This window comes from Convolutriloba macropyga, chromosome 13 (genome assembly GCF_964194025.1).
Source record: "Convolutriloba macropyga chromosome 13, txConMacr16.3, whole genome shotgun sequence".
In the NCBI taxonomy this organism is placed as follows: domain Eukaryota; kingdom Metazoa; phylum Xenacoelomorpha; order Acoela; family Convolutidae; genus Convolutriloba; species Convolutriloba macropyga.
In genome coordinates, this window is record NC_134480.1 from 11,483,072 (window position 1) to 11,504,757 (window position 21,686).

The 21,686-nt window shown below is 39.7% G+C and overlaps 1 protein-coding gene and 32 non-coding genes across 33 annotated transcripts in view; 32 read left to right on the plus strand and 1 right to left on the minus strand.

Annotated features, from left to right (window-relative positions):
- The window catches only part of LOC142351599 (ATP-binding cassette sub-family C member 4-like), a 220,811-nt gene that overhangs the window by 182,624 nt on the left and 16,501 nt on the right, over window positions 1–21,686 (minus strand). The gene's annotated exons all lie outside the window — the stretch shown is intronic.
- Trnap-ugg (transfer RNA proline (anticodon UGG)) lies at window positions 292–364 on the plus strand. Its single transcript has one exon. It is a non-coding gene; the product is annotated as a tRNA-Pro (tRNA).
- On the plus strand, window positions 1,210–1,282 carry Trnap-ugg (transfer RNA proline (anticodon UGG)). The gene has a single exon. It is a non-coding gene; the product is annotated as a tRNA-Pro (tRNA).
- On the plus strand, window positions 2,642–2,713 carry Trnap-ugg (transfer RNA proline (anticodon UGG)). The gene has a single exon. It is a non-coding gene; the product is annotated as a tRNA-Pro (tRNA).
- Window positions 3,086–3,157, plus strand: Trnap-ugg (transfer RNA proline (anticodon UGG)). The gene has a single exon. It is a non-coding gene; the product is annotated as a tRNA-Pro (tRNA).
- Window positions 3,970–4,041, plus strand: Trnap-ugg (transfer RNA proline (anticodon UGG)). Its single transcript has one exon. It is a non-coding gene; the product is annotated as a tRNA-Pro (tRNA).
- On the plus strand, window positions 4,854–4,925 carry Trnat-ugu (transfer RNA threonine (anticodon UGU)). Its single transcript has one exon. It is a non-coding gene; the product is annotated as a tRNA-Thr (tRNA).
- Window positions 5,295–5,366, plus strand: Trnap-ugg (transfer RNA proline (anticodon UGG)). Its single transcript has one exon. It is a non-coding gene; the product is annotated as a tRNA-Pro (tRNA).
- Trnap-ugg (transfer RNA proline (anticodon UGG)) lies at window positions 5,736–5,807 on the plus strand. Its single transcript has one exon. It is a non-coding gene; the product is annotated as a tRNA-Pro (tRNA).
- Window positions 6,180–6,251, plus strand: Trnap-ugg (transfer RNA proline (anticodon UGG)). The gene has a single exon. It is a non-coding gene; the product is annotated as a tRNA-Pro (tRNA).
- On the plus strand, window positions 6,626–6,697 carry Trnap-ugg (transfer RNA proline (anticodon UGG)). Its single transcript has one exon. It is a non-coding gene; the product is annotated as a tRNA-Pro (tRNA).
- Trnap-ugg (transfer RNA proline (anticodon UGG)) lies at window positions 7,068–7,139 on the plus strand. Its single transcript has one exon. It is a non-coding gene; the product is annotated as a tRNA-Pro (tRNA).
- Window positions 7,513–7,584, plus strand: Trnat-ugu (transfer RNA threonine (anticodon UGU)). The gene has a single exon. It is a non-coding gene; the product is annotated as a tRNA-Thr (tRNA).
- Window positions 7,954–8,025, plus strand: Trnap-ugg (transfer RNA proline (anticodon UGG)). The gene has a single exon. It is a non-coding gene; the product is annotated as a tRNA-Pro (tRNA).
- Trnap-ugg (transfer RNA proline (anticodon UGG)) lies at window positions 8,397–8,468 on the plus strand. The gene has a single exon. It is a non-coding gene; the product is annotated as a tRNA-Pro (tRNA).
- Window positions 8,840–8,911, plus strand: Trnap-ugg (transfer RNA proline (anticodon UGG)). The gene has a single exon. It is a non-coding gene; the product is annotated as a tRNA-Pro (tRNA).
- On the plus strand, window positions 9,284–9,355 carry Trnap-ugg (transfer RNA proline (anticodon UGG)). The gene has a single exon. It is a non-coding gene; the product is annotated as a tRNA-Pro (tRNA).
- Trnap-ugg (transfer RNA proline (anticodon UGG)) lies at window positions 9,728–9,799 on the plus strand. The gene has a single exon. It is a non-coding gene; the product is annotated as a tRNA-Pro (tRNA).
- On the plus strand, window positions 10,174–10,245 carry Trnap-ugg (transfer RNA proline (anticodon UGG)). Its single transcript has one exon. It is a non-coding gene; the product is annotated as a tRNA-Pro (tRNA).
- Window positions 10,619–10,690, plus strand: Trnap-ugg (transfer RNA proline (anticodon UGG)). Its single transcript has one exon. It is a non-coding gene; the product is annotated as a tRNA-Pro (tRNA).
- Trnap-ugg (transfer RNA proline (anticodon UGG)) lies at window positions 11,064–11,135 on the plus strand. The gene has a single exon. It is a non-coding gene; the product is annotated as a tRNA-Pro (tRNA).
- On the plus strand, window positions 11,508–11,579 carry Trnap-ugg (transfer RNA proline (anticodon UGG)). Its single transcript has one exon. It is a non-coding gene; the product is annotated as a tRNA-Pro (tRNA).
- Window positions 12,397–12,468, plus strand: Trnap-ugg (transfer RNA proline (anticodon UGG)). Its single transcript has one exon. It is a non-coding gene; the product is annotated as a tRNA-Pro (tRNA).
- Trnap-ugg (transfer RNA proline (anticodon UGG)) lies at window positions 12,838–12,909 on the plus strand. The gene has a single exon. It is a non-coding gene; the product is annotated as a tRNA-Pro (tRNA).
- Trnap-ugg (transfer RNA proline (anticodon UGG)) lies at window positions 13,284–13,355 on the plus strand. The gene has a single exon. It is a non-coding gene; the product is annotated as a tRNA-Pro (tRNA).
- Trnap-ugg (transfer RNA proline (anticodon UGG)) lies at window positions 14,152–14,223 on the plus strand. The gene has a single exon. It is a non-coding gene; the product is annotated as a tRNA-Pro (tRNA).
- Trnap-ugg (transfer RNA proline (anticodon UGG)) lies at window positions 15,889–15,960 on the plus strand. The gene has a single exon. It is a non-coding gene; the product is annotated as a tRNA-Pro (tRNA).
- Window positions 16,805–16,876, plus strand: Trnap-agg (transfer RNA proline (anticodon AGG)). Its single transcript has one exon. It is a non-coding gene; the product is annotated as a tRNA-Pro (tRNA).
- On the plus strand, window positions 17,246–17,317 carry Trnap-ugg (transfer RNA proline (anticodon UGG)). Its single transcript has one exon. It is a non-coding gene; the product is annotated as a tRNA-Pro (tRNA).
- On the plus strand, window positions 18,162–18,233 carry Trnap-agg (transfer RNA proline (anticodon AGG)). The gene has a single exon. It is a non-coding gene; the product is annotated as a tRNA-Pro (tRNA).
- Window positions 19,025–19,096, plus strand: Trnap-ugg (transfer RNA proline (anticodon UGG)). The gene has a single exon. It is a non-coding gene; the product is annotated as a tRNA-Pro (tRNA).
- On the plus strand, window positions 19,945–20,016 carry Trnap-agg (transfer RNA proline (anticodon AGG)). Its single transcript has one exon. It is a non-coding gene; the product is annotated as a tRNA-Pro (tRNA).
- On the plus strand, window positions 20,396–20,467 carry Trnap-ugg (transfer RNA proline (anticodon UGG)). Its single transcript has one exon. It is a non-coding gene; the product is annotated as a tRNA-Pro (tRNA).

Below are 21,686 nucleotides of genomic sequence, written 5' to 3' on the forward strand. Positions count from 1 at the left end.
GATTATATAAAACCTATGTATTAGAGCACTATGATTATCAATTATTGACGACCATCTTTATGGGACAGTGAGTGGTCTAGTGGCAGGCTTCCATTGAGTGAGAGGGGTCACGGGTGCAATTCCGGGCTGTCCCCAACTCGGGATAACTGAATTAATCGGTTTCAACAATTCCATGTTCTCAGAAAAAACAGCATTTTCTGAGAAAATAATTGAAAACCAGTCTGCAAAACAGATTACAAAAATTTATGAATTCGAACACTATCGTTATCAATATTTGATAACCATCTTTGTGGGGCAGTGGTCTAGTGGTATGATTCTCGCTTTGGGTGCGAGATGTCCCGGGTTCAATCCCCGGCTTTCCCCACCGCCAGATTATTCATTTAATTTGTCGCAACAATTTCTTATTCGTAGGAAAACTGCATTTTTTGGCAAAATTATTTGAAAAACACTGCAAAACAGATTATAAAAAACCTATAGTTTAGAGCAATATGATTATCAATTATTGTCAACCATCTTTATGGGACAGTGAGTGGTCTAGTGGCAGCGTTCTCCCTTTGAGTGCGAGGGGTCGCGGGGACAATTCCGGGCTGTCCCCAACTCGGGATAACTGAAATAACAGGTTTCAACAATTCCATATTCTCAGGAATATTGCATTTTCTGAGAAAATAATTGCAAACCAGTCTGCAAAACAGATTACAAAAACTTATAAATTAGAACACAATCGTTATCAATTGTTGACAACCATCTTTGTGGGACAGTGGTCTAGAGTATGATTCTCTCTTTGGTTCCGAGAGGTCCCGGGTTCAATCCCCGTCTGTCCGCACCTCCAAATTTGTCAGTTAAATTGTCGCAACAATTCCATTTTCTCAGGAATGCTGCAATTTTAGCGAAACCATTTGAATAACACTCTGCAAAACAGATTATATAAAACCTATGTATTAGAGCACTATGATTATCAATTATTGACGACCATCTTTATGGGACAGTGAGTGGTCTAGTGGCAGGCTTCCATTGAGTGAGAGGGGTCACGGGTGCAATTCCGGGCTGTCCCCAACTCCGGATAACTGAATTAATCGGTTTCAACAATTCCATGTTCTCAGAAAAAACAGCATTTTCTGAGAAAATAATTGAAAACCAGTCTGCAAAACAGATTACAAAAATTTATGAATTCGAACACTATCGTTATCAATTGTTGATAACCATCTTTGTGGGGCAGTGGTCTAGTGGTATGATTCTCGCTTTGGGTGCGAGAGGTCCCGGGTTCAACCCCCGGCTGACCGCACCGCCAGAATAGCCAGTAATTTTGTCGCAACAATTCCATATTCGTAGGAATACTGCATTTTTAGCGAAATTATTTGAAAAACACTCAGCAAAACAGATTATAAAATTATATTAGCCAGTTAATTTGTCGCAACAAGTCCTTATTCGCAGGAATACTGAGTTTTTAGCGAAAATATTTGAAAAACACTCTGCAAAACAGATTATATAAAACCTATATATTAGAGCACTATGATTATCAATTTTTGACAGTGAGTGGTCTAGTGGCAGGCTTCCTTTGAGAGAGAGGGTTCGCGGGAGCAATTCCGGGCTGTCCCCAAGTGGGGATAATTGAATTGATCGGTTTCAACAACTGCATATTCTCAGGAAAAACTAGATTTTCTGAGATAATAATTGAAAACCAGTCTGCAAAACAGATTACCAGAATTTATGAATTCAACACTATCGTTGTCAATTGTTGATAACCATCTTTGTGGGACAGCGGTCTAGTGGTATGCTTCTCGCTTTGGGTGCGAGAGGTCCCGGGTTCAATCCCCGGCTGTCCTCAACGCCAGATTAACCAGTTAATTTGTCGCAACCAGTCCATATTCGCAGGAATACTGCATTTTTAGCAAAATTATTTGAAAAACACTTTGCAAAACAGATTATAAAAACCTATATTTCAGAGCACTATGATTATCAATTTTTGACAGTGAGTGGTCTAGTGGCAGGCTTCCTTTGAGAGAGAGAGAGAGGGGTCGCGGGAGCAATTCCGGGCTGTCCCCAACTGGGGATAATTGAATTAATCGGTTTCAACAATTCCATATTCTCAGGAAAAACTGCATTTTCTGAGAAAATAATTGAAGACCAGTCTGCAAAACAGATTACAAAAATTTATGAAGTCGAACACTATCGTTGTCAATTGTTGATAACCTTCTTTGTGGGACAGTGATCTAGTGGTATGATTCTTGCTTTGGGTGCGAGAGGTCCCGGGTTCAATCGCCGGCTGTCCCCAAAGCCAGATTAGCCAGTTAATTTGTCGCAACAAGTCCTTATTTGCAGGAATACTGAATTTTTAGCGAAATTATTTGAAAAACACTCTGCAAAACAGATTATATAAAACCTATATATTAGAGCACTATGATTATCAATTTTTGACAGTGAGTGGTCTAGTGGCAGGCTTCCTTTGAGAGAGAGGGGTCGCGGGAGCAATTCCGGGCTGTCCCCAACTGGGGATAATTGAATTAATTGGTTTCAACAATTCCATATTCTCAGGAAAAACTGCATTTTCTGAGAAAATAATTGAAGACCAGTCTGCAAAACAGATTACAAAAATTTATGAAGTCGAACACTATCGTTGTCAATTGTTGATAACCTTCTTTGTGGGACAGTGATCTAGTGGTATGATTCTCGCTTTGGGTGCGAGAGGTCCCGGGTTCAATCGCCGGCTGTCCCCAAAGCCAGATTAGCCAGTTAATTTGTCCCAACAAGTCCATATTCGCAGGAATACTGAATTTTTAGCGAAATTATTTGAAAAACACTCTGCAAAACAGATTATATAAAACCTATATATTAGAGCACTATGATTATCAATTTTTGACAGTGAGTGGTCTAGTGGCAGGCTTCCTTTGAGAGAGAGAGGGGTCGCGGGAGCAATTCCGGGCTGTCCCCAACTGGGGATAATTGAATTAATTGGTTTCAACAATTCCATATTCTCAGGAAAAACTGCATTTTCTGAGAAAATAATTGAAAACCAGTCTGCAGAACAGATAACAAAAATTTATGAATTCGAACACTATCGTTGTCAATTGTTGATAACCATCTTTGTGGGACAGTGGTCTAGTGGTATGATTCTCGCTTTGGGTGCGAGAGGTCCCGGGTTCAATCCCTGGCTGTCCCCAACGCCAGACTAGCCAGTTAATTTGTCGCAACAAGTCCATATTCGAATGAATACTGAATTTTTAGCGAAAATATTTGAAAAACACTCTGCAAAACAGATTATATAAAACCTATATATTAGAGCACTATGATTATCAATTTTTGACAGTGAGTGGTCTAGTGGCAGGCTTCCTTTGAGAGAGAGGGGCCGCGGGAGCAATTCCGGGCTGTCCCCAAGTGGGGATAATTGAATTGATCGGTTTCAACAACTGCATATTCTCAGGAAAAACTGCATTTTCTGAGAAAATAATTGAAAACCAGTCTGCAAAACAGATTACCAGAATTTATGAATTCGAACACTATCGTTGTCAATTGTTGATAACCATCTTTGTCGGACAGCGGTCTAGTGGTATGCTTCTCGCTTTGGGTGCGAGAGGTCCCGGGTTCAATCCCCGGCTGTCCCCAACGCCAGATTAGCAAGTTAATTTGTCGCAAAAAGTCCATATTCGCAGGACTACTGCATTTTTAGCGAAATTATTTGAAAAACACTCTGCAAAACAGATTATATAAAACCTATAAATCAGAGCACTATGATTATCAATTTTTGACAGTGAGTGGTCTAGTGGCAGGCTTCCTTTGAGAGAGAGGGGTCGCGGGAGCAATTCCGGGCTGTCCCCAACTGGGGATAATTGAATTAATCGGTTTCAACAATTCCATATTCTCAGGAAAAACTGCATTTTCTGAGAAAATAATTGAAAACCAGTCTGCAAAACAGATTACAAAAATTTATGAATTCGAACACTATCGTTGTCAATTGTTGATAACCATCTTTGTAGGACAGTGGTCTAGTGGTATGATTCTCGCTTTGGGTGCGAGAGGTCCCGGGTTCAATCCCCGGCTGTCCCCAACGCCAGATTAGCCAGTTAATTTGTCGCAAAAAGTCCATATTCGCAGGAATACTGAATTTTTAGCGAAATTATTTGAAAAACACTCTGCAAAACAGATTATATAAAACCTATATATTAGAGCACTATGATTATCAATTTTTGACAGTGAGTGGTCTAGTGGCAGGCTTCCTTTGAGAGAGAGGGGTCGCGGGAGCAATTCCGGGCTGTCCCCAAGTGGGGATAATTGAATTAATCGGTTTCAACAATTCCATATTCTCAGGAAAAACTGCATTTTCTGAGAAAATAATTGAAAACCAGTCTGCAAAACAGATAACAAAAATTTATGAATTCGAACACTATCGTTGTCAATTGTTGATAACCATCTTTGTGGGACAGTGGTCTAGTAGTATGATTCTCGCTTTGGGTGCGAGAGTTCCCGGGTTCAATCCCCGGCTGTCCACAACGCCAGATTAGCCAGTTAATTTGTCGCAACAAGTCCATATTCGCAGGAATACTGCATTTTTAGCGAAATTATTTGAAAAACACTCTGCAAAACAGATTAAATAAAACCTATATATTAGAGCACTATGATTATCAATTTTTGACAGTGAGTGGTCTAGTGGCAGGCTTCCATTGAGAGAGAGGGGTCGCGGGAGCAATTCCGGGCTGTCCCCAACTGGGGATAATTGAATTATTCGGTTTCAACAATTCCATATTCTCAGGAAAAACTGCATTTTCTGAGAAAATAATTGAAAACCAGTCTGCAAAACAGATTACAAAAATTTATGAATTCGAACACTATCGTTGTCAATTAAGGATAACCATCTTTGTAGGACAGTGGTCTAGTGGTATGATAATCGCTTTGTGTGCGAGAGGTCCCGGGTTTAATCCCCGGCTGTCCCCAACGCCAGATTAACCAGTTAATTTGTCGCAACAAGTCCATATTCGCAGGAATACTGCATTTTTAGCAAATTTATTGAAAAACACTCTGCAAAACAGATTATAAAAAACCTATATTTCAGAGCACTATGATTATCAATTTTTGACAGTGAGTGGTCTAGTGGCAGGCTTCCTTTGAGAGAGAGGGGTCGCGGGAGCAATTCCGGGCTGTCCCCAACTGGGGATAATTGAATTAATCGGTTTCAACAATTCCATATTCTCAGGAAAAACTGCATTTTCTGAGAAAATAATTGAAAACCAGTCTGCAAAACAGATTACAAAAATTTATGAATTCGAACACTATCGTTGTCAATTGTTGATAACCATCTTTGTGGGACAGTGGTCTAGTGGTATGATTCTCGCTTTGGGTGCGAGAGGTCCTGGGTTCAATCCCCGGCTGTCCCCAACGCCAGATTAGCCAGTTAATTTGTCGCAACAAGTCCATATTCGCAGGAATACTGAATTTTTAGCAAATTTATTGAAAAACACTCTGCAAAACAGATTATAAAAAACCTATATTTCAGAGCACTATGATTATCAATTTTTGACAGTGAGTGGTCTAGTGGCAGGCTTCCTTTGAGAGAGAGGGGTCGCGGGAGCAATTCCGGGCTGTCCCCAACTGGGGATAATTGAATTAATCGGTTTCAACAATTCCATATTCTCAGGAAAAACTGCATTTTCTGAGAAAATAATTGAAAACCAGTCTGCAAAACAGATTACAAAAATTTATGAATTCGAACACTATCGTTGTCAATTGTTGATAACCATCTTTGTGGGACAGTGGTCTAGTGGTATGATTCTCGCTTTGGGTGCGAGAGGTCCTGGGTTCAATCCCCGGCTGTCCCCAACGCCAGATTAGCCAGTTAATTTGTCGCAACAAGTCCATATTCGCAGGAATACTGAATTTTTAGCGAAATTATTTAAAAAAAACACTCTGCAAAACAGATTATATAAAACCTATATATTAGAGCACTATGATTATCAATTTTTGACAGTGAGTGGTCTAGTGGCAGGCTTCCTTTGAGAGAGAGGGGTCGCGGGAGCAATTCCGGGCTGTCCCCAACTGAGGATAATTGAATTATTCGGTTTCAACATTTCCATATTCTCAGGAAAAACTGCATTTTCTGAGAAAATAATTGAAAACCAGTCTGCAAAACAGATTACAAAAAATTATGAATTCGAACACTATCGTTGTCAATTGTTGATAACCATCTTTGTGGGACAGTGGTCTAGTGGTATGATTCTCGCTTTGGGTGCGAGAGGTCCCGGGTTCAATCCCCGGCTGTCCCCAACGCCAGATTAGCCAGTTAATTTGTCGCAACAAGTCCATATTCGCAGGAATACTGAATTTTTAGCGAAATTATTTAAAAAAAACACTCTGCAAAACAGATTATATAAACCCTATATATTAGAGCACTATGACTATCAATTTTTGACAGTGAGTGGTCTAGTGGCAGGCTTCCTTTGAGAGAGAGGGGTCGCGGGAGCAATTCCGGGCAGTCCCCAAGTGGGGATAATTGAATTGATCGGTTTCAACAATTCCATATTCTCAGGAAAAACTGCATTTTCTGAGAAAATAATTGAAAACCAGTCTGCAAAACAGATTACAAAAATTTATGAATTCGAACACTATCGTTGTCAATTGTGTTGATAACCATCTTTGTGGGACAGTGGTCTAGTGGTATGATTCTCGCTTTGGGTGCGAGAGGTCACGGGTTCAATCCCCGGCTGTCCCCAACGCCAGATTGGCCAGTTAATTTGTGGCAACAAGTCCATATTCGCAGGAATACTGCATTTTTAGCAAAATTATTTGAAAAACACTCTGCAAAACAGATTATAAAAAACCTGTATTTCAGAGCACTATGATTACCAATTTTTGACAGTGAGTGGTCTAGTGGCAGGCTTCCTTTGAGAGAGAGGGGTCGCAGGAGCAATTCCGGGCTGTCCCCAACTGGGGATAATTGAATTAATCGGTTTCAACAATTCCATATTCTCAGGAAAAACTGCATTTTCTGAGAAAATAATTGAAAACCAGTCTGCAAAACAGATTACAAAAATTTATGAAGTCGAACAATATCGTTGTCAATTGTTGATAGACTTCTTTGTGGGACAGTGGTCTAGTGGTATGATTCTCTCTTTGGGTGCGAGAGGTCCCGGGTTCAATCCCCGGCTGTCCCCAACGCCAGATTAGCCAGTTAATTTGTCGCAACAAGTCCATTTTCGCAGGAATACTGAATTTTTAGCGAAATTATTTTTTAAAAAACACTCTGCAAAACAGATTATATAAAACCTATATTTTAGAGCACTATGATTATCAATTTTTGACAGTGAGTGGTCTAGTGGCAGGCTTCCTTTGAGAGAGAGGGGTCGCGGGAGCAATTCCGGGCTGTCCCCAAGTGGGGATAATTGAATTGATCGGTTTCAACAACTGCATATTCTCAGGAAAAACTTCATTTACTGAGAAAATAATTGAAAACCAGTCTGCAAAACAGATTACCAGAATTTATGAATTCGAGCACTATCGTTGTCAATTGTTGATAACCATCTTTCTGGGACAGTGGTCTAGTGGTATGATAATCGCTTTGTGTGCGAGAGGTCCCGGGTTTAATCCCCGGCTGTCCCCAACCCCAGATTAACCAGTTAATTTGTCGCAACAAGTCCATATTCGCAGGAATACTGCATTTTTAGCAAATTTATTGAAAAACACTCTGCAAAACAGATTATAAAAAACCTATATTTCAGAGCACTATGATTATCAATTTTTGACAGTGAGTGGTCTAGTGGCAGGCTTCCTTTGAGAGAGAGGGGTCGCGGGAGCAATTCCGGGCTGTCCCCAACTGGGGATAGTTGAATTAATCGGTTTCAACAATTCCATATTCTCAGGAAAAACTGCATTTTCTGAGAAAATAATTGAAAACCAGTCTGCAAAACAGATTACAAAAATTTATGAATTCGAACACTATCGTTGTCAATTGTTGATAACCATCTTTGTGGAACAGTGGTCTAGTAGTATGATTCTCGCTTTGGGTGCGAGAGGTCCCGGGTTCAATCCCCGGCTGTCCCCAACGCCCGATTAGCCAGTTAATTTGTCGCAACAAGTCCATATTCGCAGGAATACTGAATTTTTAGCGAAATTATTTTAAAAAAACACTCTGCAAAACAGATTATATAAAACATATATATTAGAGCACTATGATTATCAATTTTTGACAGTGAGTGTCTAGTGGCAGGCTTCCTTTGAGAGAGAGGGGTCGCGGGAGCAATTCCGGGCTGTCCCCAACTGGGGATAATTGAATTAATCGGTTTCAACATTTCCATATTCTCAGGAAAAACTGCATTTTCTGAGAAAATAATTGAAAACCAGTCTGCAAAACAGATTACAAAAATTTATGAATTCGAACACTATCGTTGTCAATTGTTGATAACCATCTTTGTGGGACAGTGGTCTAGTGGTATGATTCTGGCTTTGGGTGCGAGAGGTCCCGGGTTCAATCCCCGGCTGTCCCCAACGCCCGATTAGCCAGTTAATTTGTCGCAACAAGTCCATATTCAAAGGAATACTGAATTTTTAGCGAAATTATTTTAAAAAAACACTCTGCAAAACAGATTATATAAAACATATATATTAGAGCACTATGATTATCAATTTTTGACAGTGAGTGTCTAGTGGCAGGCTTCCTTTGAGAGAGAGGGGTCGCGGGAGCAATTCCGGGCTGTCCCCAACTGGGGATAATTGAATTAATCGGTTTCAACATTTCCATATTCTCAGGAAAAACTGCATTTTCTGAGAAAATAATTGAAAACCAGTCTGCAAAACAGATTACAAAAAATTATGAATTCGAACACTATCGTTGTCAATTGTTGATAACCATCTTTGTGGGACAGTGGTCTAGTGGTATGATTCTCGCTTTGGGTGCGAGAGGTCCCGGGTTCAATCCCCGGCTGTCCCCAACGCCAGATTAGCCAGTTAATTTGTCGCAACAAGTCCATATTCGCAGGAATACTGAATTTTTAGCGAAATTATTTAAAAAAAACACTCTGCAAAACAGATTATATAAACCCTATATATTAGAGCACTATGACTATCAATTTTTGACAGTGAGTGGTCTAGTGGCAGGCTTCCTTTGAGAGAGAGGGGTCGCGGGAGCAATTCCGGGCAGTCCCCAAGTGGGGATAATTGAATTGATCGGTTTCAACAATTCCATATTCTCAGGAAAAACTGCATTTTCTGAGAAAATAATTGAAAACCAGTCTGCAAAACAGATTACAAAAATTTATGAATTCGAACACTATCGTTGTCAATTGTTGATAACCATCTTTGTGGGACAGTGGTCTAGTGGTATGATTCTGGCTTTGGGTGCGAGAGGTCCCCGGTTCAATCCCCGGCTGTCCCCAACTCAAGATTAGCCAGTTAATTTGTCGCAACAAGTCCATATTCGCAGGAATACTGAATTTTTAGCGAAATTATTTAAAAAAAACACTCTGCAAAACAGATTATATAAACCCTATATATTAGAGCACTATGACTATCATTTTTTGACAGTGAGTGGTCTAGTGGCAGGCTTCCTTTGAGAGAGAGGGGTCGCGGGAGCAATTCCGGGCAGTCCCCAAGTGGGGATAATTGAATTGATCGGTTTCAACAATTCCATATTCTCAGGAAAAACTGCATTTTCTGAGAAAATAATTGAAAACCAGTCTGCAAAACAGATTACAAAAATTTATGAATTCGAACACTATCGTTGTCAATTGTTGATAACCATCTTTGTGGGACAGTGGTCTAGTGGTATGATTCTGGCTTTGGGTGCGAGAGGTCCCGGGATCAATTCCCGGCTGTCCCCAACTCAAGATTAGCCAGTTAATTTGTCGCAACAAGTCCATATTCGCAGGAATACTGAATTTTTAGCGAAATTATTTAAAAAAAACACTCTGCAAAACAGATTATATAAACCCTATATATTAGAGCACTATGACTATCAATTTTTGACAGTGAGTGGTCTAGTGGCAGGCTTCCTTTGAGAGAGAGGGGTCGCGGGAGCAATTCCGGGCAGTCCCCAAGTGGGGATAATTGAATTGATCGGTTTCAACAATTCCATATTCTCAGGAAAAACTGCATTTTCTGAGAAAATAATTGAAAACCAGTCTGCAAAACAGATTACAAAAATTTATGAATTCGAACACTATCGTTGTCAATTGTGTTGATAACCATCATTGTGGGACAGTGGTCTAGTGGTATGATTCTCGCTTTGGGTGCGAGAGGTCCCGGGTTCGATCCCCGGCTGTCCCCAACGCCAGATTAGCCAGTTAATTTGTCGCAACAAGTCCATATTCGCAGGAATACTGAATTTTTAGCGAAATTATTTTAAAAAAAACACTCTGCAAAACAGATTATATAAAACCTATATATTAGAGCACTATGACTATCAATTTTTGACAGTGAGTGGTCTAGTGGCAGGCTTCCTTTGAGAGAGAGGGGTCGCGGGAGCAATTCCGGGCTGTCCCCAACTGGGGATAATTGAATTAATCGGTTTCAACATTTCCATATTCTCAGGAAAAACTGCATTTTCTGAGAAAATAATTGAAAACCAGTCTGCAAAACAGATTACAAAAAATTATGAATTCGAACACTATCGTTGTCAATTGTTGATAACCATCTTTGTGGGACAGTGGTCTAGTGGTATGATTCTCGCTTTGGGTGCGAGAGGTCCCGGGTTCAATCCCCGGCTGTCCCCAACGCCAGATTAGCCAGTTAATTTGTCGCAACAAGTCCATATTCGCAGGAATACTGAATTTTTAGCGAAATTATTTAAAAAAAAACACTCTGCAAAACAGATTATATAAACCCTATATATTAGAGCACTATGACTATCAATTTTTGACAGTGAGTGGTCTAGTGGCAGGCTTCCTTTGAGAGAGAGGGGTCGCGGGAGCAATTCCGGGCAGTCCCCAAGTGGGGATAATTGAATTGATCGGTTTCAACAATTCCATATTCTCAGGAAAAACTGCATTTTCTGAGAAAATAATTGAAAACCAGTCTGCAAAACAGATTACAAAAATTTATGAATTCGAACACTATCGTTGTCAATTGTTGATAACCATCTTTTTGGGACAGTGGTCTAGTGGTATGATTCTCGCTTTGGGTGCGAGAGGTCCCGGGTTCAATCCCCGGCTGTCCCCAACGCCAGATTAGCCAGTTAATTTGTCGCAACAAGTCCATATTCGCAGGAATACTGAATTTTTAGCGAAATTATTTTAAAAAAAACACTCTGCAAAACAGATTATATAAAACCTATATATTAGAGCACTATGATTATCGATTTTTGACAGTGAGTGGTCTAGTGGCAGGCTTCCTTTGAGAGAGAGGGGTCGCGGGAGCAATTCCGGGCTGTCCCCAACTGGGGATAATTGAATTAATCGGTTTCAACAATTCCATATTCTCAGGAAAAACTGCATTTTCTGAGAAAATAATTGAAAACCAGTCTGCAAAACAGATTACAAAAATTTATGAATTCGAACACTATCGTCAATTGTGTTGATAACCATCTTTGTGGGACAGTGGTCTAGTGGTATGATTCTCGCTTTGGGTGCGAGAGGTCCCGGGTTCAATCCACGGCTGTCCCCAACGCCAGATTAGCCAGTTAATTTGTCGCAACAAGTCCATATTCGCAGGAATACTTAATTTTTAGCGAAATTATTTTAAAAAAAAACACTCTGCAAAACAGATTATATAAAACCTATATATTAGAGCACTATGACTATCAATTTTTGACAGTGAGTGGTCTAGTGGCAGGCTTCCTTTGAGAGAGAGGGGTCGCGGGAGCAATTCCGGGCTGTCCCCAACTGGGGATAATTGAATTAATCGGTTTCAACAATTCCATATTCTCAGGAAAAACTGCATTTTCTGAGAAAATAATTGAAAACCAGTCTGCAAAACAGATTACAAAAATTTATGAATTCGAACACTATCGTTGTTAATTGTGTTGATAACCATCTTTGTGGGACAGTGGTCTAGTGGTATGCTTCTCTCTTTGGGTGCGAGAGGTCCCGGGTTCAATCCCCGGCTGTCCCCAACGCCAGATTAGCCAGTTAATTTGTCGCAACAAGTCCATATTCGCAGGAATACTGAATTTTTAGCGAAATTATTTTTAAAACACTCTGCAAAACAGATTATATAAAACCTATATATTAGAGTACTATGACTATCAATTTTTGACAGTGAGTGGTCTAGTGGCAGGCTTCCTTTGAGAGAGAGGGGTCGCGGGAGCAATTCCGGGCTGTCCCCAGGTGGGGATAATTGAATTGATCGGTTTCAACAATTCCATATTCTCAGGAAAAACTGCATTTTCTGAGAAAATAATTGAAAACCAGTCTGCAAAACAGATTACAAAAATTTATGAATTCGAACACTATCGTCAATTGTGTTGATAACCATCTTTGTGGGACAGTGGTCTAGTGGTATGATTCTCGCTTTGGGTGCGAGAGGTCCCGGGTTCAATCCCCGGCTGTCCCCAACGCCAGATTAGCCAGTTAATTTGTCGCAACAAGTACATATTCGCAGGAATACTTAATTTTTAGCGAAATTATTTTAAAAAAAACACTCTGCAAAACAGATTATATAAAACCTATAAGAGCACTATGACTATCAATTTTTGACAGTGAGTGGTCTAGTGGCAGGCTTCCTTTGAGAGAGAGGGGTCGCGGGAGCAATTCCGGGCTGTCCCCAAGTGGGGATAATTGAATTGATCGGTTTCAACAATTCCATATTCTCAGGAAAAACTGCATTTTCTGAGAAAATAATTGAAAACCAGTCTGCAAAACAGATTACAAAAATTTATGAATTCGAACACTATCGTTGTCAATTGTTGATAACCATCTTTGTGGGACAGTGGTCTAGTGGTATGATTCTCGCTTTGGGTGCGAGAGGTCCCGGGTTCAATCCCTGGCTGTCCCCAACGCCAGATCAGCCAGTTAATTTGTGGCAACAAGTCCATATTCGCAGGAATACTGAATTTTTAGCGAAATTATTTTTAAAAAAATCACTCTGCAAAACAGATTATATAAAACCTATATATTAGAGCACTATGATTATCAATTTTTGACAGTGAGTGGTCTAGTGGAAGGCTTCCTTTGAGAGAGAGGGGTCGCGGGAGCAATTCCGGGCTGTCCCCAACTGGGAATAATTGAATTAATCGGTTTCAACAATTCCATGTTCTCAGGAAAGACTGCATTATCTGAGAAAATAATTGAAAACCAGTCTGCAAAACAGATTACAAAAATTTATGAATTCGAACACTATCGTTGTCAATTGTTGATAACCATCTTTGTGGGACAGTGGTCTAGTGGTATGATTCTCGCTTTGGGTGCGAGAGGTCCCGGGTTCAATCCCCGGCTGTCCCCAACGCAAGATTAGCCAGTTAATTTGTCGCAACAAGTCCATATTCGCAGGAATACTGAATTTTTAGAGAAATTATTTTTAAAAAAATCACTCTGCAAAACAGATTATATAAAACCTATATATTAGAGCACTATGATTATCAATTTTTGACAGTGAGTGGTCTAGTGGCAGGCTTCCTTTGAGAGAGAGGGGTCGCGGGAGCAATTCCGGGCTGTCCCCAAGTGGGGATAATTGAATTGATCGGTTTCAACAACTGCATATTCTCAGGAAAAACTGCATTTTCTGAGAAAATAATTGAAAACCAGTCTGCAAAACAGATTACCAGAATTTATGAATTCGAACACTATCGTTGTCAATTGTTGATAACCATAGTGGTATGATTCTCGCTTTGGGTGCGAGAGGTCCCGGGTTCAATCCCCGGCTGTCCCCAACGCCAGATTAACCAGTTAATTTGTCGCAACAAGTCCATATTCGCAGGAATACTGCATTTTTAGCAAAATTATTGAAAAACACTCTGCAAAACAGATTATAAAAAACCTATATTTCAGAGCACTATGATTATCAATTTTTGACAGTGAGTGGTCTAGTGGCAGGCTTCCTTTGAGAGAGAGGGGTCGCGGGAGCAATTCCGGGCTGTCCCCAACTGGGAATAATTGAATTATTCGGTTTCAACAATTCCATGTTCTCAGGAAAGACTGCATTATCTGAGAAAATAATTGAAAACCAGTCTGCAAAACAGATTACAAAAATTTATGAATTCGAACACTATCGTTGTCAATTGTTGATAACCATCTTTGTGGGACAGTGGTCTAGTGGTATGATTCTCGCTTTGGGTGCGAGAGGTCCCGGGTTCAATCCCCGGCTGTCCCCAACGCAAGATTAGCCAGTTAATTTGTCGCAACAAGTCCATATTCGCAGGAATACTGAATTTTTAGAGAAATTATTTTTAAAAAAAATCACTCTGCAAAACAGATTATATAAAACCTATATATTAGAGCACTATGATTATCAATTTTTGACAGTGAGTGGTCTAGTGGCAGGCTTCCTTTGAGAGAGAGGGGTCGCGGGAGCAATTCCGGGCTGTCCCCAAGTGGGGATAATTGAATTGATCGGTTTCAACAACTGCATATTCTCAGGAAAAACTGCATTTTCTGAGAAAATAATTGAAAACCAGTCTGCGAAACAGATTACCAGAATTTATGAATTCGAACACTATCGTTGTCAATTGTTGATAACCATAGTGGTATGATTCTCGCTTTGGGTGCGAGAGGTCCCGGGTTCAATCCCCGGCTGTCCCCAACGCCAGATTAACCAGTTAATTTGTCGCAACAAGTCCATATTCGCAGGAATACTGCATTTTTAGCAAAATTATTGAAAAACACTCTGCAAAACAGATTATAAAAAACCTATATTTCAGAGCACTATGATTATCAATTTTTGACAGTGAGTGGTCTAGTGGCAGGCTTCCTTTGAGAGAGAGGGGTCGCGGGAGCAATTCCGGGCTGTCCCCAACTGGGAATAATTGAATTATTCGGTTTCAACAATTCCATGTTCTCAGGAAAGACTGCATTATCTGAGAAAATAATTGAAAACCAGTCTGCAAAACAGATTACAAAAATTTATGAATTCGAACACTATCGTTGTCAATTGTTGATAACCATCTTTGTGGGACAGTGGTCTAGTGGTATGATTCTGGCTTTGGGTGCGAGAGGTCCCGGGTTAACTCCCCGGCTGTCCCCAACGCAAGATTAGCCAGTTAATTTGTCGCAACAAGTCCATATTCGCAGGAATACTGAATTTTTAGCGAAATTATTTAAAAAAAAATCACTCTGCAAAACAGATTATATAAAACCTATATATTAGAGCACTATGATTATCAATTTTTGACAGTGAGTGGTCTAGTGGCAGGCTTCCTTTGAGAGAGAGGGGTCGCGGGAGCAATTCCGGGCTGTCCCCAAGTGGGGATAATTGAATTGATCGGTTTCAACAACTGCATATTCTCAGGAAAAACTGCATTTTCTGAGAAAATAATTGAAAACCAGTCTGCAAAACAGATTACCAGAATTTATGAATTCGAACACTATCGTTGTCAATTGTTGATAACCATAGTGGTATGATTCTCGCTTTGGGTGCGAGAGGTCCCGGGTTCAATCCCCGGCTGTCCCCAACGCCAGATTAACCAGTTAATTTGTCGCAACAAGTCCATATTCGCAGGAATACTGCATTTTTAGCAAAATTATTGAAAAACACTCTGCAAAACAGATTATAAAAAACCTATATTTCAGAGCACTATGATTATCAATTTTTGACAGTGAGTGGTCTAGTGGCAGGCTTCCTTTGAGAGAGAGGGGTCGCGGGAGCAATTCCGGGCTGTCCCCAACTGGGAATAATTGAATTATTCGGTTTCAACAATTCCATGTTCTCAGGAAAGACTGCATTATCTGAGAAAATAATTGAAAACCAGTCTGCAAAACAGATTACAAAAATTTATGAATTCGAACACTATCGTTGTCAATTGTTGATAATCATCTTTGTGGGACAGTGGTCTAGTGGTATGATTCTGGCTTTGGGTGCGAGAGGTCCCGGGTTCAATCCCCGGCTGTCCCCAACGCAAGATTAGCCAGTTAATTTGTCGCAACAAGTCCATATTCGCAGGAATACTGAATTTTTAGCGAAATTATTTAAAAAAAAATCACTCTGCAAAACAGATTATATAAAACCTATATATTAGAGCACTATGATTATCAATTTTTGACAGTGAGTGGTCTAGTGGCAGGCTTCCTTTGAGAGAGAGAGGGGTCGCGGGAGCAATTCCGGGCTGTCCCCAAGTGGGGATAATTGAATTGATCGGTTTCAACAACTGCATATTCTCAGGAAAAACTGCATTTTCTGAGAAAATAATTGAAAACCAGTCTGCAAAACAGATTACCAGAATTTATGAATTCGAACACTATCGTTGTCAATTGTTGATAACCATAGTGGTATGATTCTCGCTTTGGGTGCGAGAGGTCTCGGGTTCAATCCCCGGCTGTCCCCAACGCCAGATTAACCAGTTGATTAACCAGATTAACCGGCTGTCCCCAACGCCAGATTAGCCAGTAAATTTGTCGCAACAAGTCCATATTCGCAGGAATACTGCTTTTTAGCGAAATTATTTGAAAAACACTCTGCAAAACAGATTATATAAAACCTATATATTAGAGCACAATGATTATCAATTTTTGACAGTGAGTGGTCTAGTGGCAGGCTTCCTTTGAGAGAGAGGGTTCGCGGAAGCAATTCCGGGCTGTCCCGAACTGGGGATAATTGAATTAATCGGTTTCAACAATTCCATATTCTCAGGAAAAACTGCATTTTCTGAGAAATTAATTGAAAACCAGTCTGCAAAACAGATTACAAAAATTTATGAATTCGAACACTATCGTTGTCAATTGTTAATAACCATCTTTGTGGGACAGTGGTCTAGTGGTATGATTCTCGCTTAGGGTGCGAGAGGTCCCGGGTTCAATCCCCGGCTGTCCCCACCGCCAGAAAAGCCAGTTAATTTGTCGCAAAAATTCCATATTCGCAGGAATACTGCATTTTTGGCGAAATTATTGAAAAACACTCTGCAAAACAGATTATAAAAAACCTATATTTCAGAGCACTATGATTATCAATTTTTGACAGTGAGTGGTCTAGTGGCAGGCTTCCTTTGAGAGAGAGGGGTCGCGGGAGCAATTCCGGGCTGTCCCCAAGTGGGGACAATTGAATTGATCGGTTTCAACAACTGCATATTCTCAGGAAAAACTGCATTTTCTGAGAAAAAAATTGAAAACCAGTCTGCAAAACAGATTACCAGAATTTATGAATTCGAACACTATCGTTGTCAATTGTTGATAATCATCTTTGTGGGACAGTGGTCTAGTGGTATGATTCTGGCTTTGGGTGCGAGAGGTCCCGGGTTCAATCCCCGGCTGTCCCCAACGCAAGATTAGCCAGTTAATTTGTCGCAACAAGTCCGTATTCGCAGGAATACTGAATTTTTAGCGAAATTATTTTAAAAAAAATCACTCTGCAAAACAGATTATATAAAACCTATATATTAGAGCACTATGATTATCAATTTTTGACAGTGAGTGGTCTAGTGGCAGGCTTCCTTTGAGAGAGAGAGGGGTCGCGGGAGCAATTCCGGGCTGTCCCCAAGTGGGGATAATTGAATTGATCGGTTTCAACAACTGCATATTCTCAGGAAAAACTGCATTTTCTGAGAAAATAATTGAAAACCAGTCTGCAAAACAGATTACCAGAATTTATGAATTCAAACACTATCGTTGTCAATTGTTGATAACCATAGTGGTATGATTCTCGCTTTGGGTGCGAGAGGTCTCGGGTTCAATCCCCGGCTGTCCCCAACGCCAGATTAACCAGTTGATTAACCAGATTAACCGGCTGTCCCCAACGCCAGATTAGCCAGTAAATTTGTCGCAACAAGTCCATATTCGCAGGAATACTGCTTTTTAGCGAAATTATTTGAAAAACACTCTGCAAAACAGATTATATAAAACCTATATATTAGAGCACAATGATTATCAATTTTTGACAGTGAGTGGTCTAGTGGCAGGCTTCCTTTGAGAGAGAGGGTTCGCGGAAGCAATTCCGGGCTGTCCCGAACTGGGGATAATTGAATTAATCGGTTTCAACAATTCCATATTCTCAGGAAAAACTGCATTTTCTGAGAAATTAATTGAAAACCAGTCTGCAAAACAGATTACAAAAATTTATGAATTCGAACACTATCGTTGTCAATTGTTAATAACCATCTTTGTGGGACAGTGGTCTAGTGGTATGATTCTCGCTTAGGGTGCGAGAGGTCCCGGGTTCAATCCCCGGCTGTCCCCACCGCCAGAAAAGCCAGTTAATTTGTCGCAAAAATTCCATATTCGCAGGAATACTGCATTTTTGGCGAAATTATTGAAAAACACTCTGCAAAACAGATTATAAAAAACCTATATTTCAGAGCACTATGATTATCAATTTTTGACAGTGAGTGGTCTAGTGGCAGGCTTCCTTTGAGAGAGAGGGGTCGCGGGAGCAATTCCGGGCTGTCCCCAAGTGGGGATAATTGAATTGATCGGTTTCAACAACTGCATATTCTCAGGAAAAACTGCATTTTCTGAGAAAATAATTGAAAACCAGTCTGCAAAACAGATTACCAGAATTTATGAATTCGAACACTATCGTTGTCAATTGTTGATAACCATAGTGGTATGATTCTCGCTTTGGGTGCGAGAGGTCCCGGGTTCAATCCCCGGCTGTCCCCAACGCCAGATTAACCAGTTAATTTGTCGCAACAAGTCCATATTCGCAGGAATACTGCATTTTTAGCAAAATTATTGAAAAACACTCTGCAAAACAGATTATAAAAAACCTATATTTCAGAGCACTATGATTATCAATTTTTGACAGTGAGTGGTCTAGTGGCAGGCTTCCTTTGAGAGAGAGGGGTCGCGGGAGCAATTCCGGGCTGTCCCCAACTGGGAATAATTGAATTATTCGGTTTCAACAATTCCATGTTCTCAGGAAAGACTGCATTATCTGAGAAAATAATTGAAAACCAGTCTGCAAAACAGATTACAAAAATTTATGAATTCGAACACTATCGTTGTCAATTGTTGATAATCATCTTTGTGGGACAGTGGTCTAGTGGTATGATTCTGGCTTTGGGTGCGAGAGGTCCCGGGTTCAATCCCCGGCTGTCCCCAACGCAAGATTAGCCAGTTAATTTGTCGCAACAAGTCCATATTCGCAGGAATACTGAATTTTTAGCGAAATTATTTTAAAAAAAATCACTCTGCAAAACAGATTATATAAAACCTATATATTAGAGCACTATGATTATCAATTTTTGACAGTGAGTGGTCTAGTGGCAGGCTTCCTTTGAGAGAGAGAGAGAGGGGTCGCGGGAGCAATTCCGGGCTGTCCCCAAGTGGGGATAATTGAATTGATCGGTTTCAACAACTGCATATTCTCAGGAAAAACTGCATTTTCTGAGAAAATAATTGAAAACCAGTCTGCAAAACAGATTACCAGAATTTATGAATTCGAACACTATCGTTGTCAATTGTTGATAACCATAGTGGTATGATTCTCGCTTTGGGTGCGAGAGGTCTCGGGTTCAATCCCCGGCTGTCCCCAACGCCAGATTAACCAGTTGATTAACCAGATTAACCGGCTGTCCCCAACGCCAGATTAGCCAGTAAATTTGTCGCAACAAGTCCATATTCGCAGGAATACTGCTTTTTAGCGAAATTATTTGAAAAACACTCTGCAAAACAGATTATATAAAACCTATATATTAGAGCACAATGATTATCAATTTTTGACAGTGAGTGGTCTAGTGGCAGGCTTCCTTTGAGAGAGAGGGTTCGCGGAAGCAATTCCGGGCTGTCCCGAACTGGGGATAATTGAATTAATCGGTTTCAACAATTCCATATTCTCAGGAAAAACTGCATTTTCTGAGAAATTAATTGAAAACCAGTCTGCAAAACAGATTACAAAAATTTATGAATTCGAACACTATCGTTGTCAATTGTTAATAACCATCTTTGTGGGACAGTGGTCTAGTGGTATGATTCTCGCTTAGGGTGCGAGAGGTCCCGGGTTCAATCCCCGGCTGTCCCCACCGCCAGAAAAGCCAGTTAATTTGTCGCAAAAATTCCATATTCGCAGGAATACCGCATTTTTGGCGAAATTATTTGAAAAAAAGAAAAACACTCTGCAAAACAGATTATATAAAACCTATATATTAGAGCACAATGATTATCAATTTTTGACAGTGAGTGGTCTAGTGGCAGGCTTCCTTTGAGAGAGAGGGTTCGCGGAAGCAATTCCGGGCTGTCCCCAACTTGGGGATAATTGAATTATTCGGTTTCAACAATTCCATATTCTCAGGAAAAACTGCATGTTCTGAGAAAATAATTGACAACCAGTCTGCAAAACAGATTACAAAAATTTATGTATTCGAACACTATCGTTGTCAATTGTTGATAACCATCTTCGTGGGACAGTGGTCTAGTGGTATGATTCTCGCTTTGGGTGCGAGAGGTCCCGGGTTCAATCCCCGGCTGTCCCCAACGCCAGATTAGCCAGTTAATTTCTCGCAATAAGTCCATATTCGCAGGAATACTGCATTTTTAGCGAAATTATTTGAAAAACACTCTGCAAAACAGATTGTATAAACCCTATATATATCAGAGCACTATGATTATCAATTTTTGACAGTGAGTGGTCTAGTGGCAGGCTTCCTTTGAGAGAGAGGGGTCGCGGGAGCAATTCCGGGCTGTCCCCAAATGGGGATAACTGAATTAATCGGTTTCAACAATTCCATATTCTCAGGAAAAACTGCATTTTCTGAGAAAGTAATATATATATATATATATATATATATATATATATATATATAATATATATATTTATATACATATAATTATATAATTATGTTTATAATACATACATATGTATATATATATATATATATATATATATATTTATATATATATGTAATTACAATTTTGATTATATATATATATATATATATATATTTATATATATATATGTAATTACAATTTTGAATATATATATATATATATATATATATATATATAATATATATATATATATATATATATATATAAATACATATAAATATATAATAAAATTCATTATACATATATATAACCAGTCTGCAAAACAGATTACAAAAAGTTATGAATTCGAACACTATCGTTGTCAATTGTTGATAATTGAATTAATCGGTCCCAACAATTCCATATCCTCAGTAAAAATGCATTTTTTGAGAAATTATTTGAAAAACAGTCCGCAAAACAGATTACAAACAAATACAAAATGGAGCACTATGAGTATCAATTGTTGACAACCATCTTTATTGAAAGGTGAGCGGTCTAGTGGAATGGTTCTCGCTTTGGGTGCGAGAGGTCCAGGGTTCACTACTCGACTGCCCCTAACGCGGGATAATTGAAATAATTTGTCCCAGCAATTCCATATTCTCTGGAATACTGCATTTTTTAGAAAAAAAATGAAAAACAGTATGAACCACAGATGATTAAAAAAAACTTATAAATTGGAGTACTATGATTATCAATTGTTGACAGCCATCTTCATGGGATAGTGCTCTAGAGGTATGATTCTCGCTTTGGACGCGAGAGGTCTCGGGATCAACCATCAGCTATCTCCAACACGCGATAATTGAATTAATCGGTCCCAACAATCCATATCCTCAGTAAAACTGCACTTTTTGAGAACTTATTTGAAAAACAGTCCTCAATACAGAT